Raw genomic sequence first — 25,744 nt, forward strand, 5'->3', positions numbered from 1 at the left:
CGAGACGCCAGAGCTGTCGCGACAGCGCCGCCGCCTGCTCGGGCGGGAAGGGGGCGGCGCGCGTGCGCTTGGCGGCTGACGGGGGGGGGGGGGGGGAGCGAGGGGTGCCCGCTGAGGGGCCGCGAGGCGCCGTGTGAGGGCTGCGCCCGCCGTTCTGTAACAACAGCTGGAACAAAGCGCCCGGCCCCGGCCCCGGCCCCCGTTGCCCTCTTGCGCCGCCGTGGCTGAGGGAGGGGGAACGCGGCCCAGGCTCGGAGCCCGTCCTGCCCCCGGGGCCGCGGCCTCAGCGTGGGGACGGGCGGGTCCCAGGGAAGCCACGCGCGGCTTCGAGCCCCGGAGCGTCCCTTTGTGTACCGGCATTAAAGCAGTGGTTGTGCTGCGCCCCTCCAGCAGCCGGGCGCCTCAGGCAGGAGGCCTGGCCCTGAGCAAACTCCTGCGGCCACGCTTTACGATTGGTACCGCAGCGATGTTAGAAGTGCCAAGAAAACGGAGGAAAACAGGATGGGGTCCCTGGGTCAACTAGGAGGAGGAAAAAGAAAGAACGAGGCTGAAGAAATAAAGTACAAAACCAAATATTTCCCGTAGATACAGCATACATGGCACAGGATCTGTCAGCTGCGATAACAGTGTTTGGGCACACATACCGCTTGGTCTTTCCATCAGGTTCCGTACCCAGCTCCTATCTCACACACCACTATTTGCATCTTGGCACTCTTAATTGCTGCTGCGTGGGGAGCCAATTAATCTCAATTTGCCAAGCTGCTCTCTGCAGATGGCGGTGTAGATTCACGTTCTGTATCTGCTGTTGCAAATTTCACGTCGTCATGAAGCTAGTCACCGGTTTCTGAGTCTGTTCTGTTGAGCTTGTTCTTTCTGGTACACTAATTCTATGCAAACCTGGACGCTGCAAGAAGGGAAGTGCTCGTCTAAATGACGCAAATACAATGTTAAACACCAGTTTGAGCCCGGAACTATGTCTGGGTTTCACACCCATTGATTCCCACCGACCTGTAGAAGTCTGCTCAGAAATGTTACCTCCTCGCGTACCACTCAGCACTATTTCCCCTCTCTGGTGTGAGCCCCGCTGCGGAGCTGGCAGCGAGCGATCTCCCTGGCAACAGGGAGCTTTGTGAGCCTGGGGGGAGCTGCCCGTGCACGTTTTTTGTGGTTGCCTTTGCATATCTGAGAGGTGAGGCAATAGCAAGCGGTTTTCCGATTAATTTGCATTTCATTTCAGGCCCCGTGATCCAGTCCTAGTCTGTTCTGCTCCTTGCTGGAATGGCTGTGTTCTTGCCCAGCCTTCCTGAGCTTTGCTCTAGCGTTTGACCATGATCTTACACCGAGTGTTGGAATAATCTCTTGGCATCTCCAGCTCAAGCTCTGCCCAGGAGCTTGGCTAGTCCTTCAGAAAGGTTTATCTTGGCTTCTTTGACCTCACCATAATACAGTGGTAATGGAAAGATCCATTGCCTGTTACACACTTCATAGCAGTCATTGTGAGACACAACGCAAGCACAACTAAGCTTTAATCACCATACCTGCCTTGGAGGAACTGAAGGATGCAGGAAAGAAAAATTGTTCATGATTGATTTAAAACCTTACATGCTCCTATATCTTTCTATTTAAGAACTGCTCCGTAAGAGTAGTCATAAGGTATTCAGATTTAGCATCCCTGTAGAAACAAAAAAAATCAAAATACACAGTAGTAATGCTTAACTTTGGAAAGGGGAGATATGCAAATTGAGGTTTGTCAAAAGAAGAGTGTTTGGGGGGATATGGCATTCCTATGTAATGCAGAGTTTCTCTCAAGACAGAGTATTAGAAGCCCAGCCCAGGGGTAGGTCACTTAGCAAAAACTCTGGAAGGATCTCAGAAATGTGTACTTTAAAAGAGTTGGAGAGGCTATTTTAAGTTTTAAGCTATCTTCCTAAGAAACAGAAGTTGTGTCCAAACAAAGAAAATAGAAAAAGCAATCTGTCGAGTTAAATGTAGAAATACCGTGTGGCAGACCAAAATGATCTTGAAGAGAAACTTTCCAAAGGCACGGAAAACATTCACGTGTATTAGAAAGTGTCAAAAGAAGCAGCCGAGTTGAAATATGGCTGTAACAGAAAAGATTCTGTATTTCTGTTCACTACAGAAGATTCTCCTCAGAGACTTTAGCTGGGGTGCAGGTGTATGTCGGGGGAACGGGACACATCAGTGGAGCTAGAGCACTGAGGTGACTGGCAGCAGATATTCAGGACCAGACCACAGGATTTTAGAGGAACTCAGATGTGACCCCGCTTAGCAATGCGTTGGCCAGGACACCAGCGTAACTGCTGCTCTCCACGAGTGAGCTGAAGAACTCGAGAGAAGCCTTGCCAGACAAGCTGGCTGAAGCTACGTGTACTAGGAGTGGATCTGTAGATAAACGTGATATATTTGGAAGGAGTAAGCACGCCTCTTTCAGAGGAAGGTCAGTTTTCTAGACCTTCTTGGAGATTTCTGAAGGAGTCAAAAAGCAAATGCTTATGGTTGATTCAAGCATCACAATGCACTTGAATTTAAGAAAGTTTTCTTGAGGTTCCTTGTGAAGTTTTCCTAAATTAAACTATTAAGCTATGAAGAGGACAAGTTTGCTCCTGGATTAGTAATTAGTGAAAAGATAGGAAGAATGGAGTTCGGAGTTTATTTACTAGTGACACAACAGTTTGTGACCTTTTTCCACCTATTCATAAGGGATCTGAGGGGGAAAAAGCAATGAATAACGGGCAATATAATTTGTGGAAGTTAAGCAGTGTTTTTCAGGGTAATCAAAAATGAAGCCGACTAGAAAGGGTTACTGCATTTCATGACACTGAGTAACTGAATAAATAGAACAGCAGAGGAATTCAATTTTGATAAATGTCAAGTAATGCGTGCAGGAGAAAGAAAACAATTGCAACACCGCATACACAGCGGGCTCTTAGCAATCTCTGTTAACGTCTCCTTTATCCTCGTGGGTATTAAAAAAAGGTGGGGAAAGTGGAATAAAGGGTATTGTTAGGACAGAAATTAAGAATAAGATGGAAGGTATTGTCAGTGTATGAATTTGCACTAATAAAATGGAAGCTATTGTCGATATATGAATTTTCTCTGTGCTTCTGCTTCCTGAACACTGCGGTTCTCATCAGAGGCTTATGAGAAGGTTATGAAATGAGGGGTGATCAAAGGTGTGTGGAGTGGCTTTGGTACAGGGAGACGGCAAGGGAGTTCGGAAAAGATGACAGGGAGAAGGACCATGATAAAGGTATTTAAAGCGATGAATGATATGGAGAAGATGAATAAGAAAGATTATTAAGTGCTTCTTCTGCCCGTACAACTAGCAAACACCGGGTGAAATTACTGGGCAGTAGGATTAAATAGAAGGGCGTACTTCCTCCACACAGTGCACGGTTTGGTCATGCACCACCACTGCTGTGTTGTGGAGGTCAGAAATACAACGACATCCAGAAAGGCGTTACGGAAATCGGTAGAGGAGCAGGTCCTCAAAGATTGCTGAGCACACTTGAGATTCAAACTGCGTGCCTAGCCTGGACTAGTGGGAGGGTACCCGAGGCAAAGGGGCTCTGTACACTTCTGCCCCAGGCACTTCTTCCTCACTGCTCGGAGAACGGAGGGACCTCCTGTGTGACACCGTGTGGCCTTTGTCGCAGGAACATGCTTCTGGAGAATGAGGGCCAAAGCATAAAGCTATGGAAACCTCCCCAGGACTTGGTCCTCTTGGGGATAAATGCCGTTCTAGGGAGCGCAGAGTCCGGGAGAGACAACGAGGCATGAAGAGCGCTGGCAGTGACCGGCAGAGCTCGCAGCAAGGCACTGCAGCACTGCCCTTGGCCGTGTCCCTGCAGCGGCAGGTGTGGCTCCCGGGGAAGGCTGCAGCAGCCACAGCATCCCTGTTCGGATCGGCCTTTCCTTGCCAAGCTGCGTGACTGGAGCGGAGAGGGGAACTGCACAGGGAAGTTGCGTTTGCTTGTAATTCACAACGTACCCTGGAGCTTGTCTTCAGACAAGGCTTGATATTTGCTGAGCTTACGCAGACCAATTGTCTGCTGCTGATAATATTAGTATATACAAGTGTTATTTAACAGAAGAATAGTAATAAAATAGCAAACTCCTACAGCAAATTCATTAAGATAATCAAAAAATCCTAATTCAGCTCTATTTGTGGATTTTTTTATTTTTATTTTCTAATTACAGAGAAGAAGAATGATTTAATTGAATTAATTTTCTATTAACATGAGTAGGATGCCATAAAAATAGGGAGAAATTTAATAATATAAAATCATAGTTTTTCTGGAGGGTGCTGACATTTTCCAAGACAGAATGATTAGAACCGAGTGGCAACTGCAGAGAAGTTTAAACTGTAGTGTGTGAGATGCTGAACATGAAGAAATCATTTAAAGTAACCTAATAGGCTACAGAACTGCTCTTTCGATCCATGTGCTGTTACTACCTTGAATAATGTATTCTTTGTGCCCTTCATTTCATAATCAAGACCTCACCCCTAGTAACCTGAAAATGCATCCTCTCTCCTGAGCTATTGATCAGTACTGTGGTGAGCAGAAAACATATTTAGAGATATTTCAGAGGTAAAGTCACTCTCAGCTGAGGGCCTGCAGTGCTAGAAATGATCATGCACTGGAAAAATGCTTACAGGGGTACTAGGGGCAAGTGAGAAATCAAATGCCTTTGGAAGCTCTGGCTACAAGACTAGACAGGTCAAGGGGGAAAAGACATTTTATCATTTCTTTGTGTGGATCTAGGGCGTATAGAGTGATGAACAGATAGGCAGTGAAGTTCCTAAAAGGCTTATTGTCTTTCAAGAATATGCATACTGACTTACAAGTACCTGAAATTCCCCAGGCAGTTGCCTGGCACAGCCCTCTGTGTCGCATGCAAAGAGCTTTTCCCAAGCTTCCCAGGCATCATTTTCTTCCAGAGCATTTGCAGGCAGGTCACAGACATTCTCCTCGGTTGGTTTCACTGAGTAGGGTGGTTTTGCTGATGAAATGCATATTACGCTTGACTTTTGTTTTACTTTCCTTCAGATATTCTACTTTATAAAGGGTATTCTGGTTATTATTTACTTCCCTTCATTTTCTGTTGTAAAGTCTAGGAGCCCCACGTAATGGTGTTTTTATAACTATAGTATTCCAGGGTATATTATTGACAAGACGTTTTGTCACTTAAACCAACAAATTAGAAAAAGTCTGAATTGTTCTACTAGTCAAGTATTTTGATCCCTTCAGAATCTGAAACAGGTTTTTAAATGAAAAATGGGTTTTGGTGTATTTAAATGGCTTAAATGGAGCTCCCGGCCCATGAGGAGGATGTGGGAAGGGTCCCAGGTGAGGCTGCGCAGGGCAGTTAAGGGCAATTTAAAGCCCCGGGGACAGGACGGATAGCTGGTTTGCTAGGAAGGTCAGGTGGGTTTTGATGAAAGTAGTTTTAGTGAAGCATGCAGCAGAATGGGCTTTGGCATCCTGAGCCTGGGAAGAGGGGGGTCCCCAGCCAACCTGAGTGGGGGGCTGCAGAAGGGGGGCGGCAGGGGAAGGATGCAGAAGACCCCCAGGAGAGCCTCTGCTCGCAGCCCCCTGCTGACTTCGGCGGCTGTTTCTGCCAGCTCTGGGACCGACCAGGTATGGCTATGGCCAAAGGTGGGAGCTGCGCTTGTTTATGGGAGTTATTCGTCTGCCAGTAAGGTGGGCCTTAAGGAAACACGTCTGGGCTGAGCACCCCTCTGGGACTTTGTTTTGTGCTTCTTGCCTGGGGTGTTGCTCTGGCTCACACCAAGATTTTCTTCCTCTTCTTAACTGGTGGAAATGCAGCTGTGGAGGTGAAAATTTTGTATATAATCAGGTGTAAAATTGTGAATACTGCATATGAGAGCATACTGATTTTATAAGCTATTCAGCATTACGGAAAGCTAGTGATTTTAAAAGTAAATACTTAAATATTCTAAGATGCTGTTTTCCAGCTTCAGCAGAATGAAGCTTTTTTTTTTTTTTTTCCCACGTATCAGGAATTTGTATTTTTTGCAAGCATTCTGCATAGAGAACTCAAATTAGCCTAGGCTTCTAGCTTATACTTTAAAAACTGATTAACATACTCCATCTGTTGGTAAGCTGCGTAACTGTCAAAATGAGCAGCATAGCCTACTAACATTTCTATGTAGATTTGTAAGGCTACAGTCAGAGTACGAGTTATTAATACCAAAATAGCACTGTAGCAGGGAATATTTTTTTCAATATAATTGTTTCAGCTGGTGGATGAGATAAATGCATAAAGTATAGTTGTCTTGCAAAGTGGCTTCAGAAATACCGTCTGCTTATCTTAGAGCTGTATCTATTAATAGTTTTGTTTGCCCATTTGCAATAATAGCAGTTAATAAAAATAATTACTTCCAATATCAGCACATGTTGTGAGTACTTCTGAGGGGTCATTCTGGAGCGTGCTTTGTAATCTTTTCAAGGCTGGGTTGTCGTACTATGCGCTCGTAGGCTGGATTTCTGTTGGCTTGAGAAGGACACCTATCACTGAAATGGGATTCTTTGAAACCGCTTAATTACTGCTTCTGGGTTGAGCAGCGACTGGTATTCAAATTACCTCCCTCTGGCTGGTTTGGGTTTGTAAGCACCATCTCCTATAGCTTGTTCAGGGAGCTTTAAGGTGGGGCACGGGTCAGCTATGTGCTGCAAGTAAACTCAGCAGCAGGCTATCCCCAAACTAACGCTGTAAATATAGACTGAAGTGAGCACATCCAGCACTGTGCACTTACACTGCAAAAAGACATTTCCTCCTCCTGAAGCAAAAGGACAAAGCATAAAGATGAAGAAGTAGTGGCATAGTGGTTTATCGCAGGCATACTTGTGTCGACAACAGTTTGCTCGTGCTCTTTACCTTTTGATGCTGTGTTAGAATAGTTGTATGCTACCCTGACAACTCTTCCTTCATCTGAGATTTTTATCAAAGCTCATTACAAGAACAAGGCAGATTAAACAATGTGTTGAGCTTTATTAACAACATCTGTCTTGGGAGAGGTTTTGTGCCTTTTAAGGGTGAGATGACCTGTCATCACAAGTGGCTCCCGTTCTTCCACGGCTTCCAGAAGGCGCCTTGCCTTGTGCTCATCCAGAGGCAGCTTGGACGAGCGGGCTGAGGCTGTTAGAAAGAATGTACAAAGAGGCAAGTGAAAAAAGCTGCCGATACTCAGATCTTCAAAGCTGTGCACGTGGGCGTGCCTGCACATGTACGTGCACCTTACAATGTACTTTTTAAGAAAGCAACGCATATTAGCTAGTCATATTCTATGCTGCTGCTTTTCCCCCTTATTTCTAGCTATTTTTTGCTATATTTACACATCTGCCTAAGTATTACTCTCATGCATCAAAAGCATCTTTCATCCTTAGAGTAGCTGACAAGAGGGGGAACTACTGAGTGTGAGGTCAGACAGGCCACCCATCTGTTCAGGCTTCTCTTTTTAGCACATCCTTGGGCAGATCTACTCAGCAAGGTACCATTTTGTAGGGATGGAGAGCAATAGTAAGATTAAAGCTATGCAGAATCAGTAATAATAATAATAAAAAGAATAGTGGAAAGAGAACTGAAGCAGGGAAAAAGAAAGAGTAAATGGCTGTGATACCTAGGTAAGGGTAAGGAATATTGTGGAAGGGGGCCAGGAGGCACAGACCCACTTTTCTCATTCTGATTCATAAACATCTCAGCAACAGGTTTCCCATCTCCGAAGGAAAATGTGACTTTGGATGAAAAAGACAATTAAGGCATGTTGATTACAAAGGAAAATGCTTGCTTTTGTTTCTTAAGGTTAAAGACTGCACTTGGAACAGTTTGAAAAGAATTGGTACTCTTTGTGTGTTTGTATGTTTTGTTTTTTTTGTTGTTCTTATTTTGTTTAACTGAAATGCTAATAAGTTTATTTATGGGCATCTGAAATTTGGAAATATTTCTGAGAGTAAGTTATTTGGAGCGTGTATCAGAAACAATCTCTTAGAACTTATTGTGTAATGAAAACAGCTGAGTAACGTCTGGGATTGACTCGTGGCAGCACTTCTGAATTAAAACTGATTAACAGAGTACAGCTGTGTCCGGGAGAGGTGCTGGGATGGGAGTCCTGTCCCCCCAGGCCCAGGAACCCATCTCTTTGGGAGCTTCAGTGCAGACTTTGGCATTTTGGGTGGGCTGGAGGTGGGGGGGGAGGCTTTCTCTAAATAATATTTGCAAATGGGTAAGGTTTTTTTCTTTTTAATAGAAGCAGTCACAGCTATGGATGCAGCTCTAAGGTGCTCATGAAATCCCTTTGATGACAAATTAAAACAAATTTGTTTGGGGGGGGGAAACAAAACCCCAAACCTATATATCCCTATAGAGGTTCAGCTGTGGCCTCTGACCACGTGCAGAGAGCTTTAGGGGATCTCCTGCTTCCAGAGGGAAAAGGTCGGGTGCACCGCAGGGAAGCTGTGGCTCCGCAAAGCGAGGACAAGCGTTTTAATGTGGTGGTGGTGGTGAGTTTTGTTTGCCTCAGTGTGGTTGTGGCTTCTCAAGGCATTCATATTCAATTACTGTTTTAGTTTGTTGCTGGAGAACACACACAAAGAAGGAAAATAATAATTTAAACTTTGCTAAATATAAATGAGATTCCATGGGACAAAAAAAGACTTCTGTGGCTTGAGGGGGTTTTGCTAGGCCAGATTTCAAAGGCCCTTTTGCAGCCAATAAAATTACTGGAGCATCTTTATGGGGTGGGGGGAAAAAAAAGACAGTGTAGGTGCAATCATTACCTCCAGGAGAGTTTGCGATTGTGCTTGAAATCACATGCCAGTACGTGCACGTGTTGCTATGCACACTCTGTTTTATGACCTAATATATGATATGTCTTTCTGGTGGACAACGGAGTATGTATTAGAATTAATTTCTCATGAATTATCTAACACCAAATAATGTGAACGTAAATAAAGCGGGATCTGAGAATGCAGAGATCGCTGTGATCTCAGAAAGCCTCTTCCCTGCCCTTTATCAGGTGGGCTGGGGGAGAACCAGAGAGGTAAAGGGCGAGAACTCAGGGCTGGAGGCCAGGACAGCGTACTAGGTGAGGCAATGCAAACCAGAATTTGCTTGCTACTTCCCTGCAGCAGGCAGGTGGTCAGCCCCTTCCAGGAACGCAGGGCTCGTCATGCATAACAGCTGCTTGGGAAGACGAATGCCACCACTCCAGGCATTCCCCCCCTTCCTCCCCAGCTTTTATTGCCAAGTGTGATGCCATATAGTATGGGATGTCCCTTTGGTCACTCGGGGTCAGCTCCCCTGGTGTGTCCCCAGCTCCGCTGGGCAGCCGTAGAGCTGCCACAAGCAGTGTTCAGCGGTTACGGCACAAGTCCCAGGCTGAGATAAAATCAGCAATTAAGGCCAAATGCTTATTAAGTGTTAAGAGTTTCAATGGGAGCCTGCTGGGCCATGAGGGACAGTACTGGAGCCTGGCTAATTCTTTCACTCTTCCCAACTTGCACACAAGCGGCTGCTGTTTAGCATGCATGCTCTGGAGGACGATTGGAAATGACAATCCCAGGGAAGAGCTCTAAAATTTGGAGTAATTTGTTGCCAGCAGGTGATCGGGATTTGTGCGTCTGAGTGCAGGAGTGCTGCTATCTCAGTAGACCAATTCCGTGCGCTGTTTGTGCACCTCATTTTAGCTTGCAGTCTATTCCTAAGATAGGGTGGTGGTTTTTTGTTTTCCTCCCATTATAGACTAAGAAAGCCACAAATTGAGCATCATAGATTGTTGCTCCATGTGTCAAACCGTGACCTGAATTTGAAACATGCTGTTTACCTCTCTTTGTCCTAAGGAAAAAGGAAAATGATTTCTTCCAACATATGGATTGGAAAGCACTCTTTATCATAGTTGAGAATTTTGTGTATGTATTTCTTCCTTCACAGTAGAAAATTCAGGATTTTAAAGATAAACTACTAATTAGGGTTTTGGCAGATTTTCTTTATTGCTCTAAGCGGAATTGGCATTTCAGTATAGGAAAAGCAACAGTTTATTGATCTGAGGACTAGAAGAGCTGTCCATATGCATTAACATGTTTTCAATTATATGAAATGTGTGCATCTCTAATTTAATTTGTGTGCCAATAAAGTAGCAGCCACCGCAACAGTTGATACTTACTGCCTCTCCCGCACAGAGCTGTAGTCAGCCCTAGTCCTGTTACAGTCGTCACACAATGCAGGGGTCGTCTTCCCTATGACTGCTGGTCTGCGAAGCTTCCAGTGAATGGTGAGCAATGCAGACGGCCTGTGTAGGGAAGGGAAAGAAGGAGAAAGGAAATTACCGGCATCAATCTTCTGGCTCATTTTGGGGGCGTCCTCAGACGCTGTTGTAAGGACACGCATAGCATCAGGCTCTGTGGTGGGAGAGGAAAAGGGAGGACAGGTGGGCATGGGGAAACATCTCGAATGCCAAATGTGCTTTCCTTGCCTGGGAGGGTGTGTGAGGTTTCCCTGTGCCCTCCTGCCTCTGCGGAGCCCCAGGAGCGGCGCAGCACCCACTGAGCAGGAGAGGCAGGGGGGTCTCGCCAGGGCTCAGCCCCTCATTCCCCAGGGGGGAGCAGGGGCTGCCCTGGGGGCGGAGTGGGACCCGTGTTGGCTTGGAGGGACGAGTGATGGAGCTTTTCACAGCAGTCGCTTTACTTTCCTGCCTTCTAACTCTGTTTTCCAAGGGACCGCAGTTGGGGTCACAAGTACTCCTTGGGAACAGAGAGATCAGGATGAAAAATGGCTTCAGGGCTGCTTCAGGAAGGGCCTAATTTAATGGCAGGGCTGTGACCCAGGTTGGAGGTTGAGTTGTAAAGTGATGCAAATGAGAGAGGAGAAGACAGGTCCTGTAAATAACATCATCCAGTGTTTACTGTGAGCAAGCAGAATGTGAGCAGGGGAGAAATCTGTCTTTGTCAGGGGCTCCTGCTGATCCATTTCTCCATGGATCAGCCGCAAGTAAAGTTAATCTGCTTATGCAGCAGCTGAGAAACTAAGATGCCCTCAATGCCCTCTTCTCATCTCTGCAAATAGCTCGAGTCTCAGAGTGCCAGGGGAGCACAACTTCCATCAGCTTCTGGGGTGGGACCGTCCCGCGTGCCCTTGGTGGGGCAGGCTGGGGGGGTGGCTCTGGTAGCCTCAGGGCTGGCGGAGCTGTGCCACCAGGGCTCTGGGGCCTGTCCCCAGCCTAACGGGGGTGCACGTTGCCTGGGCTGTCCTTTGCTGAGCGGTTCAGAACACGGTGTCTGGGGCAACCCGGTTCGGCCAGCACTGGTGCGTGCCCCAGTACGTAACCTCAGGAGCTCTCATGCCAGGATGAGAAGAAGAAAACCTCTATTTTTGTCCTAAGTTTTAAATCGGCTAAAGTGTGTAGGTTGTTAATTTCGGTATCGTGTTTGTAAGCATTAGTAAGGAATGTGTAATCTGCTTCCTTTTTCCTTTCTTTCACTTAGGGTATCATTTAGAACATTTCATCCTTAATAATAAGATTGATAATAACATTGCAAGGGGCAATCAGAACTAATCCCCGATGCTTCCCTCCAATTCACTGTTGATTTCTAGGCAGAGACTCTGGGACATGATTTGGGCTAAATAAAGGTATTTAGTTAGCAGGGAGTTGGCCAAGATGACCTCCAGAGGTTCCTCCAACCCGAACCATTCTGTGCCTCTGCATTATTTACCCTGCACCAGATGCTGACCTATGCTCCTTACCACCTCGCCTGGGAGGCAGGTGCAGCTGCCTTCCGTTTGTAACCTGGTGCTGCCTTCAGGTCCACATGAGGTGATACGACGGCTGTCTGAGTCACAGTGAGCTACCCAAGGCCTGTATTCTTGCAAGGGCTTGCAAGGTCGTCGCTATGTGAATGATTCCCATTAAGCTCCCGGGGACTCTGCTACCTGTTCTGGCAGAGCTCTGCAGCGTCAGGCTCTGTGTTGGGCCAGTTCCAGTTTCAGTCTGACGCGTCTGCGCTAAGCAGCTGATGGTCGGGACACTGCATGCTGCATCACAGCAAAGCAGGGAAACCTCTGAAGGGTCCCTGCAACAGACAGAGAATGCTGCTCCTGTGGCAAAGCCTTTGCTGTTGGGAAATGTGGGTGGCAGTCTGCACACGTGTGCACATCCTGGGCTTCCCCGCTGCGGCCAGTTTTCTGTGCTCTCGGTCCTACACACCCCTTCTGTGCAGCTTTGCTGGCTGCAGGAGGACCTTAGCTGGTGCCTTCTGAAAATGCTTCTTCCTGGCTGCTTCGTCCTTCCAGCCCCACTTTAACAGAGCAGCACGTCAGCCAGCAGGACCCCCCTGACATTGACTGCTGTCTCCTAAGAAGGAGATTGTTTTCCTAAGCCCCCCTCACAACCCTAGAGATTTTCTCCTTGGTTAGCGCTATGTACATCAATCACCAGTTCTCATCACCTGAACTCCTTCAGCAGATTCTCAGTCTCAAAAAGTTAATTAGATTAAAGTGTTTAAAAATCATTTTCACAGGGAGACATGAGCAGAAAGCAAGATGCTCCTCTTCATTTGGGAAAGCAAGAGCCATGTATTATATCAGTTAATTGGTTCAACTAAAACTTGGATAATTCACTTCAGAGTGACTGGGATTTAATAATAAAACTCTTCAGTTTAATAGCATCAGAGTGCTCAGGATGCACAAAGATGTGCAGAGGGCTGCTCTGAGCAGCAGTGACTGGTGCTGAAGGTGTCCAGCAGAAGAGCACCAAGGGCATGATCCTGCTCTGGGTAAGGGGAGGAGCGAGCAGCAGGCGGCCAGAGAGGAGTAACTGTTCCTGGGGACCTCTGCCAGAAAGATGGTCTTAGGACAGCTTCTTCAGCCTGTTCCTTGAGACTGTTTCTGTTACAGTGATCTACTCTTGTAGCCCAGTTTCTCCAGGAGGTGAAGCTTTACGGCCTCACCATCCATCCGTCGGCAAGGCTCCTCCGGGCACATTTGTGCCCCTTGCCCAGGGCAGGAGCACGGAGCTCTGCAGCATCTTGTGCTCCTCGGTGCTGAGGACATCGATAGCTGCTGCCAGGAGGGCACGGAGAGGTTCTCCCCTCGAGGGTTAAATTGCAGAGCGCCCTCGGGCACCGACTGCAGTGGCTCTAATCTCACTGCGCTTGCTGAAAATGAGCTTCCAGCGCCCCAGCAGCCGGTGCTGCAGGGAGCCTGCTCATCGGCTGGTTGAAGCACTGCTGGCTCTTTTGCTTTCCTCGCCCTGCAACGTTTTTATTCTGAGCATGCCGTGGTGTTGATATGCAATGTCTTAGTGCTGAATTTGATCTTGGAGGCCCCTCTTTAATTTGGGCCAGACATTCAAATTGTTGGTAGTTCTGAGATGGCACCCACTAACCTATCTGTGTGCTTTGGATTTGTGTGATTTCAAAGTAAAGGTCAATTGCTCCACAGTGCTTGGTAGGACTGTGTATTCAGATATTAGTAAAAAAAAAAGATAAAAATAATTTCTAGCATTACACAAGAAATGTCTTTTTCACCAGCCTTCTATGGAGAAGAAATGTCCCTCCCCCCCCAAGTCCTCTTCTGTTGCATTAACCCAATATCCAGCATCTGTAAGATTGCAGAATGCTTTGAAATAGTGTCTTTTTTTATAAGTCTACTTGCTTTTGTTGTACTTTGATATTTTTCAAAAGCTAACACTATTGAAGTCTACTTTAAAAAACATTTACCACGAAGGCAGTGGGGGAGTAGGACAGAACAGGAATGGGATACCCACGCCTGTGGTATCAAGTGTATGAGGTTATACTGGGAAGCGTCGTGATTTCTCACGGGGCCCTTTTGTGTACTTTTTGTTATAGTCACAATGTAGTTGTATTCTTCTAAAAACCTAATCACCGCTGTCAGCTTCCACCTGTGGAGTAGCTATAGCGTTGTAATTCCTGGGCACAGACATCGGCAAGGCTACCCGAGCTGTGGTCTGCAGGGGTCAGTTTTGCCCTCTCGCCCGCTTTGTCCTGGTTCTGGCCAGGCTGAGGAAGGTGCTCCGAGGGCTCTGTGATACTGAGGGTCCATAGCAGCAGACCCTTGCACTGGCTGAGCAGCTGGCAAGACAAAGACACGTTCAGGTTTCTCACGCTCAAACAACTTTACGTCCTTCTCATCTCATACATAACTTATGGCTGTATTCTGAAAGCAGTTTTATAGCCAGCCACTCGTGAATCCATGGGAAATGTGTCCACTCGGTTTCTTTCTGCATCTCGTTGAACAGAAGGGTTAAGTTCTTTGTCTGGTAGAGGACATGCTAGAAACTGCTGGTTCAAAAAGATTAGCCATAGTCATTAAAGCATAATTGCTATTAATAGTTGTCTTCCTAATCAGACTTATCTCTATTGCTTCTTACCTCAGAGGAATTTTTATCTTTGTATTTTTCTGGGAATGTAGTTGTTATGGATGAAACTGAAGCAAAACCATGCTCATAAAGTAAATATTTGTAATTAAATGTGCCCAGCCCACGCGGTGACTTGGGTCCCTCAGCAGAGCTCTCTGTGGACACATCTGCTTTCAGCTTCTGGTGACAGTGCCGTCAGGAAGGAGCGCTGGAAGCACAGAGCTGCCCCAGAGCCGTAGCTCTTTGCCCTGCCTGAGCGTGGCCGCGTGCTCCTGCCCACGGGCACCGTCCCTTCCCACTGCCCTGCTCGGCCCCAGCACCGGCCTCCTGGGCAGTGGTTAATAAATGTGTCTGGAAGGCCGGAGGGGAAAAAAAAAAATCCTATTTTAATTCCTTCACAACCTTGCTTTTAATTAGTGCACGTGCTCGTGTAATTTTTGTCTTGGTAGCTGTGTCACTTACCGAAATGTTAGCGGGGAGCTGGCTGCTCAGAGGCACTTTGTGCTCTTCGGGGTTTGGGCAGGGGCCCCCCACGGCAGGGCCGTGCAGCTGCCACCTACTTCTGCAGGCAGCAGGCTGAGGAAGGCTGCCTGCCCCCCGCCAATTCCAGCACTCAGCGCAGCGTTTGTGGGGACTGGCTTTAAACTCTCAGTGCGGTACAACCCAACTGCACTTCTCTCTGAACGCCTGTGCTAGCTGAGCTGGCACCGCCGCCTGTGTTCTGCTCCTTCCTGACTTTCTCTGTCGCTTTGTGCAAAGGGAACAGTTCTTTCTTCAAGTCTTGTTTTTATTCTCTCCTGCACAGTCCGTCGTGCTCCCTGCTCTTCCTCATTTTCAGTTGCCCCGCAGTTTCTACTCCCTTTTCCTTTTTTTTCCCCAATATTCATATTCCCCTCTAGTACAGCTGTGCACCGACAGGAGAAATCCCTGAACGATCTGCCAGCCCTTTGAAGAACGGTTGTGTTCTTCCACGTCAGCTTAATGACTGCGGCCCGCGGGGGACGTGGCAGCCCGCGGGGCGGGGGGAGAGGAGGTGTCTCTGGGTGCACCGGGGGCTGCCCTGGGGGACCGCCGTCCCCGGGGGGCTGCCTGCTGTCCTGCACCTTGCTGCGGTGCGCTCGGTGGGGCTGGGCCCCCGTGGGCCTGTCCTGCAGGGGCTGAGCCCTCCGGCTGCGGTCAGGAGGAGCACCTCCCTGCTGTGTCACCGCACGGTTATGGGGTCTGGCCGTGCTGCACGGTGCGTGGGTTTGGTGCGCGTGGCAGTGAGCCCATGCAGCAGGCTCTGCCCCAACCTGCACGCCTGCTTTTTCCCAGCCTCCCGGGCTTTGTGTGCTTTCTTATCTTTGGTACCACGATAAACAACGCTGGGTGGTGCCGAGACAAAGCCAGGGCTTAAGCTGGGCCTTAGTTTTCCTCTGATGGCATAGACATGGAAACCAAGTCACGGCGTTTGACGGCTCCCGAACACGAAGGAGGGCGTTTAGCAGTCAGCACCTCCTCAGATGGCTGCTTGAAAGTCTGCAGGAATACAAAACCCCTGCTGGGTTTCAGCAAATCCATCACAAAATCACCACCAGAGCCTGGGTTTCACCATCCCCGTGCCCAGGGAGGCTCAGGTCAGGTCAGCAAGACCCTCGTCCCCCCCCGAGCCCCCCAGCGGGCAGGGACCTGCACCCCCACCGGAGCTGCGTGCCCGCGCACAGCTGCAGCAGAAGCACGTTGCTGTCAGCCTCCCCAGTGGGAAGCCAGCTGGGTTTTCCAGTCTCCAGTGAGAAAGGAGAACAAAAATACTTCCCAATTTGCAGCTCTCTTACGTTTTTTTTCATGGCCTTTTAATGCTGGCAAAAGGTGTTAGGAAAATCAGAGCGTGAATTAAATCAGCTCTGGTAAATGCTTTCTTTTATTTTCTGAGGAGAAAATGACCAGAGCAGACATCACCCACTGACTGTTCCTGTTAGTATTTTTGCTACTGCTCCGAGGCACAAGTTCTTCCTGAACCCTCTGTAAGGCTACGTCTGGAGTTATGGGGTGTACATCGGTGTGTCCCATGCATCCTCCCCTGGCAACAGCCCCTTGGGCAGGATGAGACTCACTGGCACAAGCCACCTTCGTTGAGGGCAAGTTAGTCCATGAGAAGACACCAAGGGTGCTCTATTGCTTTGTGGCATGTCAGACCTGTTAGCCCTCTTAAAAATGGGGAAAAGTGATCACAACCCTTTACAAAGAGCTCTCCCATGGAAAAAAAGAAATACACAACAGAAAGAGGGCATCCAAGGCTTTCCACTGCTCATGCGTGCTTCCAGCCATCAAAGCATATGGTGAGTGATGAGAAATGACATGTTGGAGCCTGGTTACGTCTCATGTCATAGGAGGCAGTCTTTAAGGGTTTTTTTACTCATAAAACTGAATTAACAAAAGCTTTTCTCGTTGTGGAAGTTAAACCAGCATGCAGAGCCTTGGGAAAAGGTTTCCAGTGGTGATCCCTTGAGCCCTCTCCTAGGCCATCAGATGGATTTCCACCTCATCAGATCTCATCGCAGCAAGCACGGTGTGAGCTAATGGCTCGAGCTGGCAGTGACAATGCGCTGTGACCAGTGCTGTGGGTCTGCTGCCAACAGAGGGTTACCTTTTGGTGGGCAGGGCAGGAGCAGAACATCTCACCGGACTTCACAGTTCATTCTTTGGCTTGAGAAGGCATTGACGTGGTGGACAGAGATGGATTAAGTGAGGACAGGGAGCAACACGCTGAGCCTGGCAGGCTGCAGGAGCGAGGGCTGGTCTAACTCTACCTGTGAGCCACTGCAGCACGGCCCATTCCTGCACGGGGCAGAAGATGGTCTCGTTCAGGTTTTTGGTGAACTCACAGGCTGCGTGGTTTGGGTCTGCTCCAGAGCATGGAGGGAGCTCTTCACCGGGTTAGGGCGCAGGGCTGTACAGAGAGGCTGACAGAGGCAGGAGCTGGGTTTGTGGGCGGCTGGCTGTCAGCGTTTGGATGCGCTTGGGTCGATGCCATTTGGATGGAGAGCTGCTCTCTCTGTTGTACACCACAAAGATCTTCACGCTTAGCAGGTCCTTTGGCTGGCTATTCACCGTGACTGTCTTCTCTGATGTTTCACTTTGTGAGTCTAAAATAATGGCGGAGAATGCAAAGCGGTTCAACTCTGAAGACAGAAAGTAGTAAAAATAGGCAAAAATCTAACCTTGTGCTTTGTGATGGGTTGCTCAGCTGAAGACGGTCTTGAAAATGCACAAGAAGTGTGAGGCCCAGCTGACACCCTGTGCCGACAGCCTCCTGGCCCCTCACAGGCCGGGGAGGCCGGGTGCCCCCGTTCCTGCGCCCAGGCTGCGCTGAGCAGCGGTCCGGGGGCCCCGAGGCGCTGCCCCCCACATCCCGCTGCCTTTTGGAGTGACAGATGTAACCTACTTGTTGGGTGCCTGGAGGGCACTGGGAAAAGGTCAGTGGTTAGAATACAGATGACATACTTTAAAAATGGATTAAAATAGCACAATTCGTCAGATTTAAACTATGAGGAAGCAGAATGCTTGGTGTTAAGGTGGGGTTGCTTTTATAACCCCCTTTGAGTTTTGTGGCCCATTTTTGTGGAGCTATTTGGAATGCAGGTAGTTCTGCATGCTTTTTTATTTTTTTTCTTTTTCTCCTTGTTACAAAATATTCCCGCTGTAGTTCCAGGGAACTGAAGTCAGGATTTCTGAGCCCTCTCCTGTGACCAGCACGCCGTGCACTGCCTGCGCAGCACCAGACCCCGCCTGTGCTGCCGACCCGAGCAGCCCCCCTGCGCCGTGCCACCAGCGAGAAGAGAAACCTCGCGCTGCTGCGGGGCCTGGGAGCAGCTGGCACCGCGTCTGCGTGCGGCTCCACAGCTCCCTGCGGGCCGGCTCACGGGGGGGATGCCGGCGGTGCTGCCCGTGGGTGCTTCTGTGGGGCTGCGACAGACCCTGGGGGTTTGTCCACAGCTGGAGCTAAGTGCTGGGGCTGGCAGCAAAGGCAAGCAAATGGCTAATTTTACCCATTAAAGTGTAACAGTAGGGTCAGGACAGATATCGTGTATTGTGTCAGTACTTCGCTCCACTATTTTAAAATAATGATACTTCCCCAATAGTCCCTGTGCTATGTGTTGGCTGCCTTCAGTGTGTTCTCTGGCTGGAAAAGTGCCTGCCCCCTGCGTGCAGAGGTGAAACTTGAAGGGCTGCCCAAAGGCCTCATCTTTGGGGTTAGAAAATGTAAGTGGAAAACTGCCTGACCTGATAAGTCAAGAGCAGGTTGTACGGAGATTTCTGTAACTCTGAATTTTCCACTAGAATATTCTGGAGTTACAGAAATCTCCATACAACAGCTGCTGTTTCACAAACGCTTATTCCCTTTTGACAAGGTTTCTGTCACTTCTACCCTGTGCAGAGACAATGCGACGTCTTCGAATCTTTTTGAGCAGCTACTGGGGCGGAAACAGATGGGTTGAGACAGATACCTTGAGACAGAAGGTAGCTCCCAAGGAGAGGCATCAGCCTAATGGGGACTCGAGTCTGGTAAGAGGAGAGATGGAGACCTCCACTGAGGCAAACTTGTTCTCTGCATTGTGTGCTCCAGAGTGCTACTGAACCAGCTGGCGTTGCTTTGTTCCGTACCTAATTCCCATGCAGGAAACTACCGTGCTACTTGGTCTGGGTCCTCACTTTCTTGGTCCCATTCAATTGAATCCGCTGCAGCAAACCGATGGATGTCTCAGCTGGGAGGACCGCTCTCGTTTTCCCCGTTTTGTTATGCAGCAGCAGATTAGGGCTGTGAGATCACCTTGCTTTTCTGAGGGCCGTCACTGCCCTTTTAGGCTGATGATGATGCTGTGGCCTCATGAACTGCCTCTGGTTCTTCCCGAAGGCAGCGACAAGCTGCCTGGCTGCGGGTGGGGTGGGCAGCGATCGCTGTGGGGCCGCTCAGTGCCTCTGCCTGGACAACCCCCGGTGGCTCTGCACAGAGCCTCGTAGTCACGGCAAGCAGCACAAATGTTGTCTCAAAACACTCACAGCAGCTCAGCAGCTCCTTGCTCTGGGTTTTCTCAGCATCCTACCAGCAATGGATGGGCAGCAGTGGAGCTGGAAGGGGCAGGAGAGGCTTTACCTGTACTCTCCTTTATTACAAGGGAAGAGGCCGAGAGTGCTTTTTGGGGTGGCCGTGAGGCTCTTGGCATGCAGGTGCCCCTGGAGCCCCGTGCCGTGGGGGGGCAGGGGGTGCCCGTGCCCGTCCCCGGTGCTTATTTTAGGCGCAGCTTCCCGAGGCATCGATAAACCCGCTGCCGTCGCTCGGCAGTCACCACGCGGCACAGTCTCAGGAAAGCAGGCTGGGGAGGAGGGTGGCAGCGAGGCACAGCTGATGTAGAAAATAGGCTCTGCGGCATTTCGGAGTGTGCCCGCACGGAGCTGCCTGCCTCTGATTTGGGCTCGGCCATGTGTGGCTGCTGCAGGCGGCCCTGCTATGGCTCGAAGGGCGCTGACTGGGGCACAGGGTGGGTGTCTGCAGCCCTGCTGCCCCCCCCCCGCCTGCTCCTGGTTGCTGATGCCTGGGCAGCCCATCCTGCAGCACCCCCAGCCCTGCACGGCGCTTCTGCCTTCCCCAGGGGCAATCTCATCACAGGGCATCTGTGGGGGGAAATAGAAAACGCACAGGAGCAAGAAAAAGCACGGAAGAGAGTTGGAAATACTCCTAAACGCTCTGAGAGAACAAGTACCTAAAAATATTTGCGTTTTCACGCATAACGTGAGAGAAAGCAGCTGTGTGGAATGCCCTGTCGTTCACGGCCCTGGCAGGGCAGGAGGAGCTGGGATCACAGCGGTGTGCACGGGACTGAACCTGGGGGCCACGCGTTGGTGAATGGCCCCGAACGTACGGGGCTGGGGCTGGGGCACCAGCAGCACTTGGTGCTGGGGCAGTACCACCACGTCCAGCTTCACGTGGTTCACAGAATCATAGGGTCATGGAGTGGTTTGGGCTGGAAGGGACCTTAAAGCCCACCCAGTTCCAGCCCCCTGCCATGGCAGGGACACCTCCCACCTGCCCTGGCTGCCCCCAGCCCCATCCAGCCTGGCCTTGGGCACTGCCAGGGATGGGGCAGCCCCAGCTCTGGGCAGCCTGTGTCTGAGCTTGAGGGTGCTGTTTGCTTTCAGCCTGCCTCCAGGGAGGAGGCAGTGTCTGCCTGACTGTGCTGTGAGTCCTAAAGAAGAAATTTAGTCACTCGGTTTTCCTTTGCCCTTCGTGGGGAGCTCTTCTCTGCTCACCGGGGAATCCGATGCAGCTTTTTCTGGTGTCTGGATTTTCACTGTGGGAGCCTGTGGGTCCTGCACACAGCCCTTCCTGCGGGCAGCACCACAGCCTGCCCCCCGAATCGCCCCCAATCACAGAACTGGCACTTCTTGTATTCCTAACTGGGGAGGTTAATAATTCCTTATTTTTATGTGTACTGTCAGAAACATTTGGCAATTTCTTTTTCTCTTCCTTCCTTTTAGATGCTTTCTGGGTGTTTGCAAACCCTCTTCCGCTCCCTTAACCTCCTTTCCTCAGCTATGGATTAGAGTGAGCAGAAACTACCTGCCTGCTTCTCCCTCACCGACTTCTCGTCTTCGCTGTGCAAAAACCATTATTGGTTTTTAAATGGTGAGGCTGTAAGTGCTGTGCAGCCGGGATTGCAGCTCCTCTTCAGGTCCGTGAAGGAGCAGCCGTGTCCGGGGCATTGCTGTGCCGTTTGCCGCAGGAGTGAGTGTCCAGCGTCAGCATCTCCATTGAGTCACCATCCACTTCCACGGCTTTTTGATCTGACAGGAAGATAAACATCTCTCTGAGCTAAAAATCTTCCCATCTGAAACTCTAGGACACTTAATTACCATGCGGCAAATATATTTTATATAGCCATTTCAAATAATTTAGCCACCGCAATATGGCAGTTTAATTTCTGTTATTTATCTCAATCATTTTGCATGAGAGAGAGAAGTGCCTCGGCGTGATCTCAAGGGGACGCTTCATCTCCTCCTGTGTGGCTACAGGTGAAGCCTGCACAATGCTTTTCTGTGTCAGAATGAGTTTTGCAGGCAGCTGGCCTGAATTAAAGCACCAAAGCAGATACACGGAAACTTTGCTTGCATTTTGTGTATGAACCTAATGTGTCCTAATGCGAACTACCTTTAAAGTATCTTACCTTCACGCACAGAGGAGGGGAAAAGGAAATAAACCCACCCACCCATGTCCGTGCAGTCCTGCTGAGCTCATACTTTGCTGCTTCTTTCCTTTTTTAGTTTAGAAATGTCAGCACTTTCCGTTCCCATGGGAACCTTGTCTTTTCCCTTGCCATTTGCTGCGTTGGAGATGCTGGGACCAGGGGCTGGGGCTGCTCTGTGCTGCCCGGCGCTGGCTGCTGCCTCAGCTGTCACCGCCTGCCCCCATGTCCCCAGCTCTGCCCACCCTGGGCCCAGTGAGAGCATGGCACAGGGGATGACCTTGGGAAGGGGCTGAGGAGCTGGTCTCAAACCAGTATGGGACCCATCAGCTCTCCTTAAAGTTCCCAATGACCTTGTAGGAGAGTTCAGGATCCCCCCAGAATGGAGGGAAATGTGGCGGATATGTGAGCACTACGGTGAAATGTCTTTCTGGTGATGGGACTCCGTCTCTTGGATTAAAAACCTTTTTGCTGCTGTTACAAACCTCCTGAATGTGCCTGAAACCATCTTAGGAGGAACTATTTGCTATTGAAGTAGTCTGTAGCATGACCAAATACCAGCAGTAGACTTTGTGAGTGGAGCTGGTCGGTACTTCTCGGGGTTCAGGTCCTGTAATACGTTGAGTTAGCATCAGGCACCGAACAAGCGCTGAGTTTGCTGGGTGTACTTGTGTCAAGAGGGGCTAAAAGACACACCGAGCCAGCGGTGACACCGGGCTCGGCCCTGCCACCGCACTGAGATGTGCCCGGAGCAGGGTTCCCAGCCGACCTCACCCCACAGCCTGCGGCCGGAGCCCTGCAGGGGACACAGGCAGCTCCCCCTGCCCGCAGCACGTGTCGGGAAACCCTCACCTTGTGGGCTCGGCTCACGTGCTGCCTCCGTTCCCTTTGCTTCTCGAGAGACCCTGCTGGTGGTGACTGGGCAGCTTGCTCCCGTTTCAGAGGCGCTGCTCTCAGGGAGGGTGCCACCAGCTGCACCTGCCCCTGTGTCTGCTCTCTGGTGAATTCTTGCTGCCTGCTTGGCAGGTGCCAAAACGCAATTGCAGCTTGTCAGAGCTGCCTCTGCGTCAGCACCGGGAATGGCAGAGCCTGGGTCAGTGTCCTTGGTGCCAAAGGGAACAGCTCCGAGCTGCGTCATGCCCCAATCCCCACGGCCATCCTTGCCTTTGCACGGCTGTGCCAGCCTCCAGCCCCACCAGTGCTGCTCCTGCTGCATCTCCTCCCTGCGCCCTGGCTCCTCCCGACCTTCTGGGCGCAGGTCCTGGCTCTCAGACCCTGCCTGCGTTTGCTGTGGCAGCAGCCCTGGTCGATTTCTGCTCTGCCACGATGCTGAAATTCTCTCGATGCTCGGTACTGTGCAGGTTTCTTCAGAGGCACAGAAACAGTTTTATTGTGCAAGGCTACGATACAGGTGCGTGCAGAGATGTCATCCCCAGGAGGGGTTCACCCACACTTCGGGGCAGGAGAAGGCTCCCCGGGTGTGCTCTGTCCCTGCTGGCCCCGCATGGCCGGGCAGCAGCGGGGCTGGGGCTGAGCAGCGTGGGCACGAAACCTCCCCCTGCATCGCCCCACGGTCGTGGTGCCGGGCTGCAGACCGCTGCGCCTGTAATTTGTTCCCAGTGCCACCTCAGAGCATCGTGGACATTGCAGTGACATTTCCCCCTCCTTCCAATATGCCCCCGCGGTGCCAGCGGCCGCAGCAGAGCCGGCAGTGCGGCGACCAAGCTGTCACGGCCGGGCTGTCCCTGCTGCTGCACGGGGCTGGGCGGGTGCGGGATGCACGGTGCCCTGCGAAGGGATTTGGCTGCGCTCTGGGAATCCGGAGTTTCAAAGCAGGGAGGTTAAGTGCTACCTGCTTTCAAGGCCTTCACCTCATTTTTAACTCCTCATTCTTTCGTGTTCCCTTCCTGCTTTTTGAAGAAGAGCGTTTGCAAATCTCTGCAAAGGCCCAAAGCAGCCTCAGGGCAGGGCTGGGGACAAGCAGGGGAGCCCCGTCCTGAGCTGCCGTGGCCCCGCCTGGGGAAGCTGGTGTCCCAGCAAGACGGTCTGGTGGAAATGGGGCTGGGGGCACTGAGAGGCAGCGAGGCCCTGCTGGGGCCGCACACCCCAAGGGAACAGCACGGCCGGGCACACCGCGGGCCTCGACTCCTGCACTGTTCTGGTTTGGCTCCTGGCCACTGGCACATTCCCTGTCTTTTTTCCATGTCTTTCTGTGTTAGAGGACAGAACCTCTAGCCCCCAGGTGTTTTCCTTACCATAACCATATCTATACACCTTAATAAAGCCAGCTTGCAGTATCCTTCATGAGCTAAGCAGATGGAGCTCTTTGGGTATTTTCGCCAGCCTTTCAGCGATTTCTCTCATTCTCACCTGCGCTGGCTGCACGTTTCTGTTCAGAATTCAAATGCCAGAACTGAATGCAGATTTCCAGCATCGGCCTAAACCCCGGGTAATTGAATTTTCCATGGGCAGAGCCCCCTCCTGCTCTTTGTGTGCCCGAGGGGCCGCGTGCCTGGTGCGCCCCGTGCTCAGAGCAGCCCCGCTGTGCCGGGCCCGAGCGTGCCTCAGCTGCTCCTCCCTGAGAGTGACTGTCCTGCCGGGCTGTTCATCATCCGCGTGTTTTATCAGCAGTGATCTCGCGTTTGCCAACACTTTGCAGATCAGAAAACACAGCTCCTGGTCCCGCGGAGCCCCCCTGTGTGCCCGGCAGAGAGGCCGCACGGTGCCGGCACCCCTCGTGCCAGAGCAAGCGCGTGGCACGTCCCGCACCACCACACGTCCGCACTGTTCACGTCGTTGAAGTCTTACCGAGGGACGCGATCGCGTTTATGTGACAGAATCTGTTGTCTGTAAAACTGTGTTGGCAATAATTACATTTGTATCCCTTGATTATGTCTCGTTTTTTCCGTTAGTTTTCCTCTGTAGAAATCTGCCAGTCTGCTTGAATGTCAGGAAGGCATCAGCACTTTCCTATCTGCTGGATTTTTCACAGTATTCAAAGGTGTATTCAAAATCAACATCATTGGGTCAACAGACTCTTTCCAGATTCGGGTGTTCCCGATTGCTGCTGTTTAACATCTTCCATGGCCGCGGATTTGTTCTTTGTTCTCCTGGGCTGGTCGCTGCCCTCCGCCCCTCATACCTTGGATGACTTTTAATTGACCGGCTAACGCCTGCTCCCCCATTTCTCATTTTCCAGGTACTGGTTTTTCATTTCTGACTACAGGCTCAGAACAAGAAGACATTTTAACTCAAAAATACTTCACTATTGATTGCAGAGTGGCAGTTATTGACTGCCTGCTGAGCTCCTCACAGAGCAGCGTTAGCTTTCAGTCATATTTTCCTATCTGTGTTTTCTTCTCAATCTCTTTGTTCGTAACTCAATTGATTAGAAGCATCGAGTATATATAAAAATATTCCTGCAGTTAATGACTTTAATAAACTTATTTAATAGGTGTATTTAATACCATACTATATACAACTGTGTAAATGTAATGCACTTTCATTTTTGTAGAGGTTTGGCTTGGTGCAGAATGACATTCTGATTGCAGGGAGACGTTGGCTGTGTCTGGACACTGGGCACACCTGCCTGTCCATCCATACACACGTCCTGGGCTGGACCACCCTCTTCTGCTCACACTAAATGCAATCAGGCCGTGATTGCTGATCCCTAGGCAACCACGCACAGCCTGCTCGCTGATCCTTTCTTCTTTGTTCCTCCTAATAAAGGCCAAAAAAGAGCTGCAGCCTTTGGGGTGTACTTCAGGTGTCCCCATGCTGCTACTGTTGTTCCCTGAGCTGCCGGCCCGTGGTGCAAGGCGAAGGCTGGAGCCAGGATGTGGCCCCCGCTGGCTGGGCTGGGGCAGGGCAGCGAGGGGGCAGATGATGGGGAGAGCAGAGCGTGGTGTGTGATGGGGAGAGCTGAGCGTGGTGTGTCGAAGGGGAGAGCAGAGCGTGGTGTATTGTAAAGCTGGAAGAGACAGGAGAGGCTTGGGGGGGGGCAGGTGCAACATCAGCAGTGAAGGGGCTCGAGGTGTATAGGAAATTAAAGGAGGGATGTGCTCATCTGGATGAGCACAGCCACGGTCCCTCGAAGCCGGTGTCCCTG

General features: G+C 50.3%; 1 long non-coding RNA gene across 1 annotated transcript; it reads left to right on the plus strand.

Annotated features, from left to right (window-relative positions):
- Positions 1-79: 79 nt before the first annotated feature.
- On the plus strand, positions 80-22,348 carry LOC308176206. The gene is made up of 2 exons (XR_013938137.1): positions 80-5,663; positions 20,933-22,348. It is a non-coding gene; the product is annotated as an uncharacterized lncRNA (long non-coding RNA).
- The last annotated feature ends 3,396 nt before the right edge of the window (positions 22,349-25,744 follow it).

The sequence above is a fragment of the Anser brachyrhynchus genome (assembly GCF_964034855.1).
Source record: "Anser brachyrhynchus genome assembly, chromosome: 11".
Taxonomy (NCBI): domain Eukaryota; kingdom Metazoa; phylum Chordata; class Aves; order Anseriformes; family Anatidae; genus Anser; species Anser brachyrhynchus.